This window comes from Vulpes vulpes, chromosome 8 (genome assembly GCF_048418805.1).
Source record: "Vulpes vulpes isolate BD-2025 chromosome 8, VulVul3, whole genome shotgun sequence".
In the NCBI taxonomy this organism is placed as follows: Eukaryota; Metazoa; Chordata; class Mammalia; order Carnivora; family Canidae; genus Vulpes; species Vulpes vulpes.
Window position 1 is genome coordinate 89,080,655 of NC_132787.1, and position 12,231 is coordinate 89,092,885.

The following is a 12,231-nucleotide window of genomic DNA, read 5'->3' on the forward strand; positions in this document are numbered from 1 at the left end:
TGAGGTCTCAGCTTAAACGTTACCCTTCAGAGAGGCCTTCAGTGATGCCCCATCTAAAGTAGTCACTATTACATTATTCAGTCTTATTCTCTGTATAGCACTTAGTGGTTGCTAATATTTTTCATTTATTTATTTTATTTATTTTTATAGTCTGTCTCCAACTAAAATGTAAGCCTCATTGGGTCAAGGATCTTCTGTAGGGGCACTGGGGTGGCTCAGTCCATTAAACATCCAACTCTTGATTTCAGCTCAGGTCAGGGTCATGAGATGAAGCCCTGGGTCAGGCTCTGAGCTCAGTGCAGAGTCTGCTTCTCCTCTTGTTCTCTTTCTCTCCTTCTGCTTCTCCTCTTGTTCTCTTTCTGCTTCTGCTTCTCCTCTTGTTCTCTTTCTCTCTCTTAAATAAATGAATACAATCTTAAAAAAAAAAAAAGAATCTTCTATTAGATATTTTCACTCTTACATCTACAGTGCCCCAAACCATGCCTAACACGGGAAAAATATTTGGGGAGGAAAAAAAGGAAGATGGTGGGGAAAGTCATTTCTGATCTGAGGCTGATTCTGATTGTCAGAGACATCCAATTGGCTCTTTCTTTGTAAAATATTTTTATCCACCTCCTTTGGAAACAAATTAGAGATCTTAAAAATGTATTGACTTCATTGTGTAAGACTGTTTAACAAAAGTTTAAAAACCATGAGTTATGTTGAGAATCTTTGCTAGATATTTGTCATCATTAGCTCCATCTCAATAGTTATTAAAATATGAAATAAGGCAAAACTGTTTAGGTGCTTGAATTCAGGTAGTTAAGAGTCAAGACATAATAAAAACCGTTATAAGGCTTTCTATAAGGCTTTCTTTCCAAAGAGCTCAAAGATACCTTGTTGGCAATCAATGGGATAATAGTAAAGTATCTTCCCCTAGAAATAGGAAATGAGAGTGCATCTAAGAGTTAAATCAGTAAGACACACACACACACTCACATACACTCACACAGATTATGAGTCTGAAGGAGTAAACTGATAGGCAACCTGTGTATAACTGAAGACTTTGGAAACACCTATAACTTCAGCCAAGGTGACCTGAGGTTAATTTTAGGATGGCAAGTACCAGAATGTGACTAATTTAATTTAAAAAGTGTGAAATTAATCAATTGTTTGGAGAAAGCCCGGATGAATAGATGTGGTGGGCCAAGGTGCTGTCAGCCTAACATGGAAAACCTAAGCCTGAGAAGCCAGAAGCTGAGAGCACCTTCCCAAATACTATTTAGGGGAGAGGGGACCTTGGCCCAAGGACTTGAGCTCTCAGGTCTCTGTGGCAAATAATAAGCCATCCATCTACCTCTCCTCACTCAGATTTCATGCTCTAAGTACAGAATTTAAATCATTTTGTTCCCTGTCTATAGGGAGAAAATGCTCCCCTCCATCCCAGTCTGCTGATATGAGGATCCATCTTTTTTTTTTTTTTTTTTTAAGATTTTATTGAGACACCTGGGTGGTTCCATGGTTGAGTGTCTGCCTTCGGCTCAGGGTACGACCATGGGGTTTGGGATTGGATCCCGCATCTGGCTCTTTGCGGGGAGCCTGCTTTTGCCTATGTTTCTGCCTCTTTCTCTCTTTCTGTCTCTCATGAATAAATAAACAAAATCTTAAAAAAAAAAGAAAGATTGATTCTCTCTCTCTCTCTCCCTCTCTCTTCCCTTCCCCGCTTCACACACATGCTCTCTGTCTAAAAAAAAGTAAATAAACACAATTAAAAATATTTTATTTATTTATTCATGAGAGACAGAGAGAGAGAGAGAGGCAGAGACACAGGCAGAGGGAGAAGCAGGCTCCCTGCAGGGAGCCCAATGCAGGACTCGATCCCAGGACCCTGGGATCATGACTTGAGCCAAAGGCAGATGCTCAACCACTGAGCCACCCAGGCACCCCCTATGAGGATCCATCTGCTAGCTAGTTGCATTTATCATTAAAATGGAATACATTTTTATTTATTTATTATTATTTTTTAAGTAAGCACTAGGCCCAATGCAGAACTAGAACTCACAACCTTGAGATCAAGGGTCCTATGCTCTACCAACTAAGCTGGCCAGGCACCCCCAAAATGGAAATTTCTTTGGCTATACAGAATTTTCTGTGAGCTTGGGTTAGTGTGAAGTTACTCCTGAGATAGGGTTTGAGAGCAAAGTGACTTGTGTTGGCTCCATGCTGCATGGCAGAGAGTGAACCAGAATTTATATTGCCTGTGACAGGCTGGCTCTGAGGAGACGAGGGCTGACCTAAGCTCAGTTCCTTCTCTCAAATTCACCAATCCTATACTTCACATGACTTCCTGAAGAGACACTGAGTGAGGGAAAGATGAGAGGCCAGGAGTATATTCCAGCTGGAGCATCCTCAAGAACTGCAAGTTCTCAATGGAGGAGCTACAAGTACTTTAGTCTATTGGGTCACAAACTTTTTCTGAAAAGGACCAGATAATGGACACATTGGGCTTTCCTCCTTGAGGAGACAGATGAGTCCAGAAAGGAAATACAGACTGGAGGGGCTGGACAAGAGGTATTGCCTAGAGTATTCAGGAGAACTGGGGTTATCAGAACTAAAGTTGGGGGTTGGGCAGGGCAAGACTAGGCTTTCTAGAGAATGCTGAAGAGAGAATACCCTTGGCCAGAATGAGATGAGCTCAGGAAGTTAATTGGTGGAAAGTATCAAATCCAAGGGATCTTTGAGACTTCTCATAGAGATCTCCAAAGCTACCCACTCACCCTGCTATGGGTCTGTAACTGATTGGTTCTGCTGGGTTGTCAGGTCTCTACCATTTATCTGGGGAAAGGGATCTTCCCCCAAAGCTTGGATAACACACCTAAAATGCACCCCAATGAATAGATGGACCTCATTTTGAAACAGGAGCCTCCAGCTACAAATGACTATCTGTTTCCTTGAGGGGGGAGCCAAGACTTAATTAACCAGCTTTGCTGTTTGGGTAAGTATAGAGACAGCCTAAATATATTTTTTTCCATGATAGCTTTTTCATTATATATTTTATTCTTTGGAATTTAAAGCATTTTTTTGAAAAAAGTTCTCTATGCTGTACTTTCTATCCCTGTGACTTATTCATTCCATAACTGGAAGCCTGAACCTCCCACTCCCCTTCACCCATTTTGCCCACTTCCCTACCCACCTCCCCTCTGGAATCTATAAATAAATTCTGCATTTAGAGCATGAAATCTGAGTAAGAAGAGGTAGGTAGATGATTTATCAAATTCAAAATATGCAGCTGAACGTATAAGCATAATTGACCAGAGGGGAAACTGGGATCATAGAGCAATTGGGGAGTTGATGGCAGAAATGTAAATGGAGCCTGGGTTCCAGCTTCTAATCTTCTCTTGTCACTCTGCTACAGTGATTCTCAGATACTGCAGTGGACAAGGATGGGTGGAAGCAGTTTTTCAAGCTGTGTAGTTTGAAAAAGCTCTTATGCCTCTTTACCCACAGTTGACATTCACTGATCTACAATTCATCTTATGTTGCTTTGGATCTTCTTGAAACCTCTTCAAATAAAATTTAAAAAGCCAAACCAAAACAAAACAAACATGAGTTTTATAACTTGAGCTGGAGAATGGTTCTCCTTATTTAGAAGCAGCCAACAGAAGAGCTATAAAGAACAAAATGATTCCTGAATCAGCAAACCCCACAAGTTTGGATGATGCAAAACCAAGAGACTGTGGCTGGGATCAGTCTCATTCACTGGCAAGAAGCCACTCAATAGATCACAAGATAGAACCATTTTAAGGCCTCTCTATTCTAAAATAGAAGAGGGGAGTGTGTCAGACTTGTATTTATTCCGAAAGGAATAAAGACAAGTAAATTCTTTTAGAATTTCAATCTGTGGCAAGTAAGTCACTCGAGTAAGATGACGAAACCATTCTTCACCAGGTGAGGATAAACTGAAGGTGTACCGCACCTGCAAAACACACCCATATCAACACCCCTCCCGCCAAGTGTCAGAGGTAACTGTGGGGCTTTAGGTACGGTAGTAACATCAGCAAAACGTTAAGAGGAGCCTGGAGTAGACTAAGACTGATCCTGGCATCAGCAGTATATAAATATTGTGGCTGCATTGGTGTAGCTATCAAACACCTTATCTGAAATAATAGGAAACCTAGAGTGGTCAAGTAGAATCCTGTACATTTTGAGTTTGAATGGACCCTAGAGAAGTTGTCCAGATGGAGAAACTGAGTCCTTCCTCTAAACTCAAAGTATTCCCATTGAGTAGCCCCATTGTTTGAATCCTCTAGACAGGGCTCCTAGACCACAGGGACTATATTTTTTAGTCTTTGAATTCCTAATGCCTAGCACAGTGTCTAGCACTTCCTAAGTGTCCAATTAATGTTTGTTAAACCGATCAGAAGAAGCAAAAGTGTAAATTCTCAGGCAACAGGAAACAAAAATATAGAGGAAAATTGCTTCTCTGATCTCCTAGAGCAGAATCACCCAAAAAAGCAAAAAATAAGCTTGACCTCAATGTATCTTTTTTTAGGTGAACACCTCAAGTCACACGAGCATTTGCTAGACCACCCAGAGCTATCACTTCTATCATTGCTACTAACAACATGGCTTACTTGTCTTATTTGAGTATCAAAATGAGTTCATTCACAATGAGGTGCCCTGCTTTTATTATGTCAGAAATAAAAATTGGGCAGACAGGTGATTTCCATTCAAGGATCCCAGAAATGTTTCACTTTTGGAACTGAAATATTAAGGGAACATCAAAACAGCATTGTTTGAAGTTAAAAGTACAGGTTACCTCCTCATGGAAACAAGATTAAGTGTAATTCTATCTGCCTTATGATTATAATCATTCATCAGATTTAGTAACTGTTGGGAAACAATCATATCTTTTCTGTATCTAAATTATTTGGTTCTTTTCTCTGAAAAGACTGAAAACACTATGAACCCTTAATTTCACTAGCACAAAGAATTGCATATTTGTAAGTCAGCCACAGAACAAAGGGAAGCCATAAAGAATTAAACATTACATACTCTTTAAGAAATACTTTTTTCAGTATTATATAAATATCTTTGCACTTTCCCATTTTCTCTTTGAAACCAAGTAACCCTTTGACATTTCAAACTGAAATAACTACACATGCAATTTTTATATAGAAGCTAGGATGACTTTTTTTAGAACCAAGTGTAATTAACCACACACAGCATATTATTCATTGTCCTATGACCTTTGTTATTTAATTTCATATTCTGAAAATGTTTGTTTCTAAATTTAGTCAGGAAGATGAGGGACTGTCATGGTTGCTTTGTCGGCTGTACATTACAGTGGATTATACATAGAATTTTCAAATGTGGATGTTTAGAAAATACGTATCGTTTGCCTGCTTTGTCATGTGAAAGGTTTAATAAAACCTGGTAATTTGGATTTACAAGGGGACTCCTCATCCAAGGTCCAAAACAATTCTAAGTAACTGTAAAGGACAGTGCCTGGTAAGGTCAAGGAGAGGAGGAGCAAGTCTGTTGCCATAGGGGCCAAGAGCCAGTGGCTCTTAATGTCCTTGAAAAGCACCATGGCAGCCCTCATGGTTTCTCTTCTCCCATTGCCTCCAGAGATCATGATGTGGCTGGTCCAGATCTAGAGTTCAAAAAAAAATTTTTTTTAAAGTTGTACAATCCCTTCTTCTTCTTCTTCTTCTTCTTCTTCTTCTTCTTCTTCTTCTTCTTCTTCTTCTTCTTCTTAAGATTTTATTTATTTATTCATGAGAAGCACAGAGAGAGAGAAAGGCAGAGACAGAGGCAGAGGGAGAAGCAGTCTCCATGCAGGGAGCCCAACGTGGGACTTGATCCCAGGTTTCCAGGATCACGCCCTGGGCTGAAGGCAGCGCTAAATCGCTGGGCCACTGGGGCTGCCCAGTGTACAATCCCTTCTTTCAAACAAAAACAAAGCTAAGAACACAATCTACACTCCACAACAGGTGATGGGGAGCTACTGTGGCTAACCTGTGGTTTTGGGGTGGGAGTCAGACACACTTCAGTGGAACCCAAGGGTGCACGGATTGGAATTTTGGGATCACTGCTCCAGTGTGCCGCCACCAGAAGTCAGGTCACCTTTCCTGCTCTAGGGTGGGGGCCTCTGTCCAGGCCAGAGCCGTATGAATGGTGGGACAAGTTGTGCCCTGTGCTTGGTGCCAGGACAAGGGGGCTGCTGACGGCTATGATCTAGCCCTGGCTCCTCTTGCCACATCCAGTTCCCTGGCTCAGAGCTGCTTTGACAGGCAGGAAAGGGTACCTTTCCTGTTTCATTTGCCTGAAGGGAATTATGGTTTTCTTCCTAGCACAAGAGTCTTAGGAGTTAGCAAGGCCTTAGCCCATGGCTGAGATTTTTCTTGTGAGACCTTCTGACCTATTCCTGTCCTGATCTTTCTGGCCTGGCTGTCCTTGGGGCTGTAGTTCTCCCATTAGGGTGAGGAGCTCCCAGATCAGCACCAAAGAGCAGTATCTCCTTGGCTGTCAAGCCCTGAGCAGGAGATTGTCTCTCAGCTCAGCAGCTTGGCCTCTGGGGCCCTGGGAAGTGGGATGGGAGGCTCTAAATTGGCCTTGCCACCAGCATTGGGAAGTGTGAGTGCCTGGGGTGCTTTCCTGCTTTGGGTTTTTTCCTGCTTCTCCTCTCCCTCCTTTTGGATTTCGTCTGCTTAAATCCAGCAGATTTAAGCTGCTTCTTCATTCTAAAGGAATGCTTTAGAATTCTTCTCTGCTCTCCTCTTTGCTCTTCATTCTAAAGGAAAAGACTCCCTTTCCCATCTCTAAGGGTGTGGGGCATGGTTCATTTTTCCTTTTAGGTGAATTTTAAGTGTGCTCAGAGAATTACAACCATGCAGAGGAATTCCTGAAATTTTTATTTTTGGAGAGAAAGGCATAGATTTGGGCCATTCCTCAAATTCCCCAGCTCATCCCTTATATTTGCTTGGATAACCCACTCAGGAGACAGGCCCAGCAAGGGCACAGACTAAGACCCACATACCCTATATCCACACATTGAAAAGTTGTACAGAAACCTAAAAGATGTGGGCAGCCCGGGTGGCTCAGCGGTTTAGCGCCACCTTCGGCCCAGGGCATGATCCTGGAGACCCGGGGTCGAATCCCACATCGGGCTCCCTGCGTGGAACCTGCTTCTCCCTCTGCCTGTGTCTCTGCTTCTCTCTCTGTGTCTCTCATGAATAAATAAATAAAATCTTTAAAAAAAAAAAAGAAAGCTAAACGATGTTAATTAAAATGTGTCATATCTTTCTGTCTTGACAAATCAATGACGAAATCCACAAACATTTACAAAGCTATGGTCTTTATATGCTGAAAGTTGGCAATATGAGTTGTACCAAAGATGAGTACATTTAGTTATTTTGCATATGTCTGAATGAGCTAGCAATGTATTGTATGAGTAACAAAAGACAATTCACAATCATTCACTTATTGTACAACATCTATTTTATTTTCTTCACTTCAGCAAAACGGCTAAATGTGTTGTTACATAAAGATTTTCATGTAATTAGTATTCAAATGATAGCGATAACAGATTACAAGTAAAGTGTAATTGTTTAGAAAACATTTAAAAATTGAGTATATTTTTATTAAAATGTAAACTCAGGTCAATGGCATTTTCAAAATTATAGTTACTTTGTATATTTTCAAAAGTTACTATTTAAAAATATTTATATTATCTATTACAATTAAAAGACAAACTAAAAAAAGAATACATGAATGCACCAACATTTTTTTTTGCACCAACATTTTAAGTAAAAATTATTTAAATATGGCTGAACTTTTAAATCGAACTCTGAATATTGGGTGAAATCTTATTTATATACAAATTAAATTATCTCCATCCTAGTGTTTAACATCCATCTAGTTGTCAATATAAAGAATCAGCCTTATGGTTCATGTGGGCTACAGGTACATTTATGTATTTATATTTGAAGAGTAATATGAATTGTTTGCTATTGCAAAATATCCTCAGTCACTGCGTACAACTGTTGTGAATATCATCTCATTCTCTAGTACCTGCAGGACTCTGAGATGGAATACAAAGAGAAGCAAGAACAGGGTGCTCAGCACTCTCAGATAATGATACTTCACTATGCAAGGGTATATTGCATTCATACTCTTTGAGACAAAGGATTTGATAACTTAATTAATTTGTCTTTTCTTACCTAGGAGCTTCCACCACTCAAATTTTTCTAAAGCGGTTTTTATTTCTAATATCATCAGCAACACAGCCCATGAACCTTCTTTCATTTTGAAGACATAGGGCAAGAGAGGTCAGCAGTGTTTCTGAGTCCTGGACGGTGTTATCTCAAGAAGACACGTTTAGGGTCATGAAGTGCACTGGGTCAGTGCAGGGCAAGAGTCTCTGTGGTCTGCATATCGGAGTGGTACTATTGAGAGGTTTAGGAGAAATCATCTTAAAAACCCCTCCAGGGTCAAAATTCAGAAGCAGATATACTTACATGGTACAAATCCTGCCATCACAAGCAAAATATAGGGGTCCCTGGGTGGCTCAGTCGGTTAAGCGTCTGACTCTTGGTTTCTGCTCAGGTCATAATGCCAGGGTTGTGAGTTCCAGCCCCACTGTGGGCTCCACACTGGGCATGCAGCCTGTTTAAGATTCTCTCTCTCCTCTTTCTCTGCCCCTTCCCTCCCCTCACTTTGCTTGTGTGCTCTCTCTCTCTCAAAAAAAAAAAAAAAAAAACAAATTAAAGATAACAGTTATACTACAATTTTACTTCCCATTTTGCTGTGACAGTAGTTCTTTTCTTCTTTTTATTTTCCTTTCCTTTTCTTTTTTAATCTTCTCTTCCCTTCTGTTCTTTCTTTCCTTCTCTATCTTCCCTCGATACATGGCTTCCTGTGAGCATGTATTGCCAGCACAAATCTAAACTCCTCTGGGATCTATCAATCAATTTGCATTCTGACCTTGGTACCAGATTCCTTCCTTCCTTCCTTCTTTCCTTCCTTCCTTCCTTCCTTCCTTCCTTCCTTCCTTCCTTCCTTCCTTCCTTTTTTCTTTTTGGTTAATAGTCTTATTGAGATATAATTCACATATTATACACTTTATACATCTCAAATATACACATCAGTTTTTTTGTATGTTCACTGAATTGTGCAACCATCATCACAATCAACTTTAGAACATTTTCATCATCCCAAAAGAATGATAGTCATAGCAATTACTAGACATTCTCTCTTTCCCCTTGAATGCCTCCCTGCTCTTTCCCCTCCCCTCCTTGATCCCAGGTAATCACTAAGCTACTTTTGTTTTTATATATTTGGCTATTATGGACATTTCATATCATTGGCATCCTCCAATATGTGGTCTTTTGTGACTGGCTTCTTTCACTTATAATGTTTCCAAAGTTTACCCATGTTACAGCAGGTGTCAGGACTCAATTCCTTTTTGTTGCTGAATAATAATCCACTGTGTGGATAGACCACATTTTACTTATCCATTTATTCATCAGTTGATGGATATCTGAATTGTATCTACTTTTGGGCTCTTATGATTAATGCTGCTATGAACACTCATGTGTAAGTTTTGGTGTAGACATACATTTTTATTTTTCTTGGGTGAATACCTAGAAGTAGAATTGCTAGGTAATATGATAACTCTGTGTTGAAATCTTGAGGAATTGCCAGACTGTTTTCCAGAGAGGCTGTGCCATTTTACATCCTTACCGGCAATGTATGAAGGTTCTAATTTCTCTGTATCCTTGTAAACACTTGTTATTGTCTGTCTTTTTTATTTTAGCCATCCTTGTTGGTGGAAAGTGTATCTTACTGTGAGTTTGATTTATATTTCTCTAAAGGCTAATGACATTGATAGTTCTTTTTAAGTGGCTATTCCTGATGAGAAAGAATAAAAGTCTTTGTGAATGCCCTCACTCGGTGCCTTGCTTGTGGTGTTTAGAAATAAATCACCTCATAGGACAAACGTATTGGAGGGGACCTGGGACCCAGGGCAGGTTCCTGCTTTATAACCCAGCTCACTTGCAGTGCTGGGTGTTTGCTACTTCCATTGTCAGAAAGTCCAGATCTTTCGTGAGAACTGCTTTTTTTTTTTTTTTTTTTTTTTTTTAAATCTGAAACTTTAAGTCACTGGGTCTCTAGCTTTGTTCTCTCAAGCAATACAAACTTTCTCTTCACCCTAGCACCCTTCTCCTTCACTTGACTAAATCCATCTACATATTTGTAAAGACAAGTGTTGGCAGTTCACTAAGTTGTTAACTTTTTCCTTTCCCTTTTGAGTTAATAAATGCAGCCGAGGGTGGTATGCAAATGTGACCACACTGCTAGGCTATAGCCACTCCATAGGGGTTCTCAAGGAAAGTCTTGCAAGACAGAGGGTCGAGACCAAATGGGAGGAAGGAGTGAGTAGAAGTCACTTGAAGAAACATCCTGAAATCACCTTGCTGTGTTTTTAGTTACTATATTGATTTTGAAATTCCAAATAACTTTACAAGAGGGCATGTGGATTTTGTGTTTACTGAAAGGGAACAAATGTGAAGAAGGTGCTAGAATGACCAAATGGGAGGAAGGAGTGAGTAGAAGTCACTTGAAGAAACATCCTGAAATCACCTTGCTGTGTTTTTAGTTACTATATTGATTTTGAAATTCCAAATAACTTTACAAGGGGGCATGTGGATTTTGTGTTTACTGAAAGGGAACAAATGTGAAGAAGGTGCTAGAATGCAGTCTATAAAAACAGGCTTGGCCATCCTGTTTCCTGGATTAAAAAGGACATGGTTAGCTCATTTCCCTCAACCTGGCACACTTTGAAAAGGCAGCCACTGTGGCTGTGCTAGTGCCTGTGTATGTGAGTGAGGGCCAGCCCACCCATCTCTTCCACTCCTCCATAAACCTGATGCTCGTGCTCTACGTCCTGTCCAGTTCTTCCTTCTCTCTCCTCAGACATCTCACAAGGATTCTCTCTCCTGTTTCTCCTCAAACTCTGGAACTCTGTGGGCAAAATACCCTAATTTCTCCTGTTTCAGATTTCCAAACCCCTGTACTTCCTCACCTAAACTAATGATGTTCACTTAAGGACACTGTGTCCCATTCCCCTTTCTTAGAGAGACCCCATCCTGGAATCACAGGCCCTCCCTCCCCACAGAATTAGGGGTACTTCTTTTTTTTTTAAGTTTTAATTTATTTATTCATGAGAGATGAGGCAGAGACATGGGCAGTTCCCTCCCTGCAGGGAACCTGATATAGGACTCCAACACAGGACCTGGGATCAGGCCCTGAGCCAAAGGCAGACACTCAACCACTGAGCCACCCAGGTGTCCCTTGCAGGTACTACTTGTTTTGGTTCTAGCCCAGCGACCTAGCAACTTCAAGTGGCCTTCAATGTGTAAGTGACTAGATCCTAGCAAAGGCTCACAAAATTCCTTTCTTTTCCTGGAATGCACAAAGCTAATGCTCCTCTGATAGCCTTTGCACTGGGCTGTTCCCTCTGGCTGGAACACCCTTCCAGGTGTTTTCCCCTGGGCTCACTCCTTCCATTACTCAGATTTCGGCTCAGGAAACAATTCCTCTGGACTTCTTCCCTGACGGCCCTCAAGTGTAACTCAGCGACAGAGGGATTTCTGTCTGCTTTGTTCACGGCCGTACTCCTAGCACCTACAACAGTGCTGGCACATGGGAGGCACTTGATAAATACCTACTGAGTTATTAGAACAAAGCAGCTTCTACAGAAAGTATTGGGTTGCGTAAGTTCTGCCATTCTGTGGGCAAGACAAGGACTGAGGAATGAACAGAGAAGGGAGGAGCAAAGAAGAGAAGAGAGGGTAGGAGCTCTTGCAGTGCAGAGGACAAACATGGATAGCTGGAGACAAAACAGGGCACTGGTTTTGAGACGCAGTCTCCACTTTCTCTGATGTGGAAAATAACCCCTGTTGTGATTAAATCCAAGTCCAGGTTTCGCTTGCAGACAAGGACATTTCTGAAGATATCTGAAAAGGAGACAATCTCTCCTCCCATCCCTCCAGCCTCTCCTCCTCAGTTACCAGGTTTTATCACCAAAATAAAAAAAAGGGGGGGGGCAGATGAGTGTCGATTCCCACTGCATCTTAGGTGAATCCCTAGCTAAAAATGTTAGTAAAAATGGGATCTGCATTCAAAGTATGCACATTGTCTAAATGGTCTGAAATTTTAAAAAGCAGCTCCTTCTAAAGTGCATAT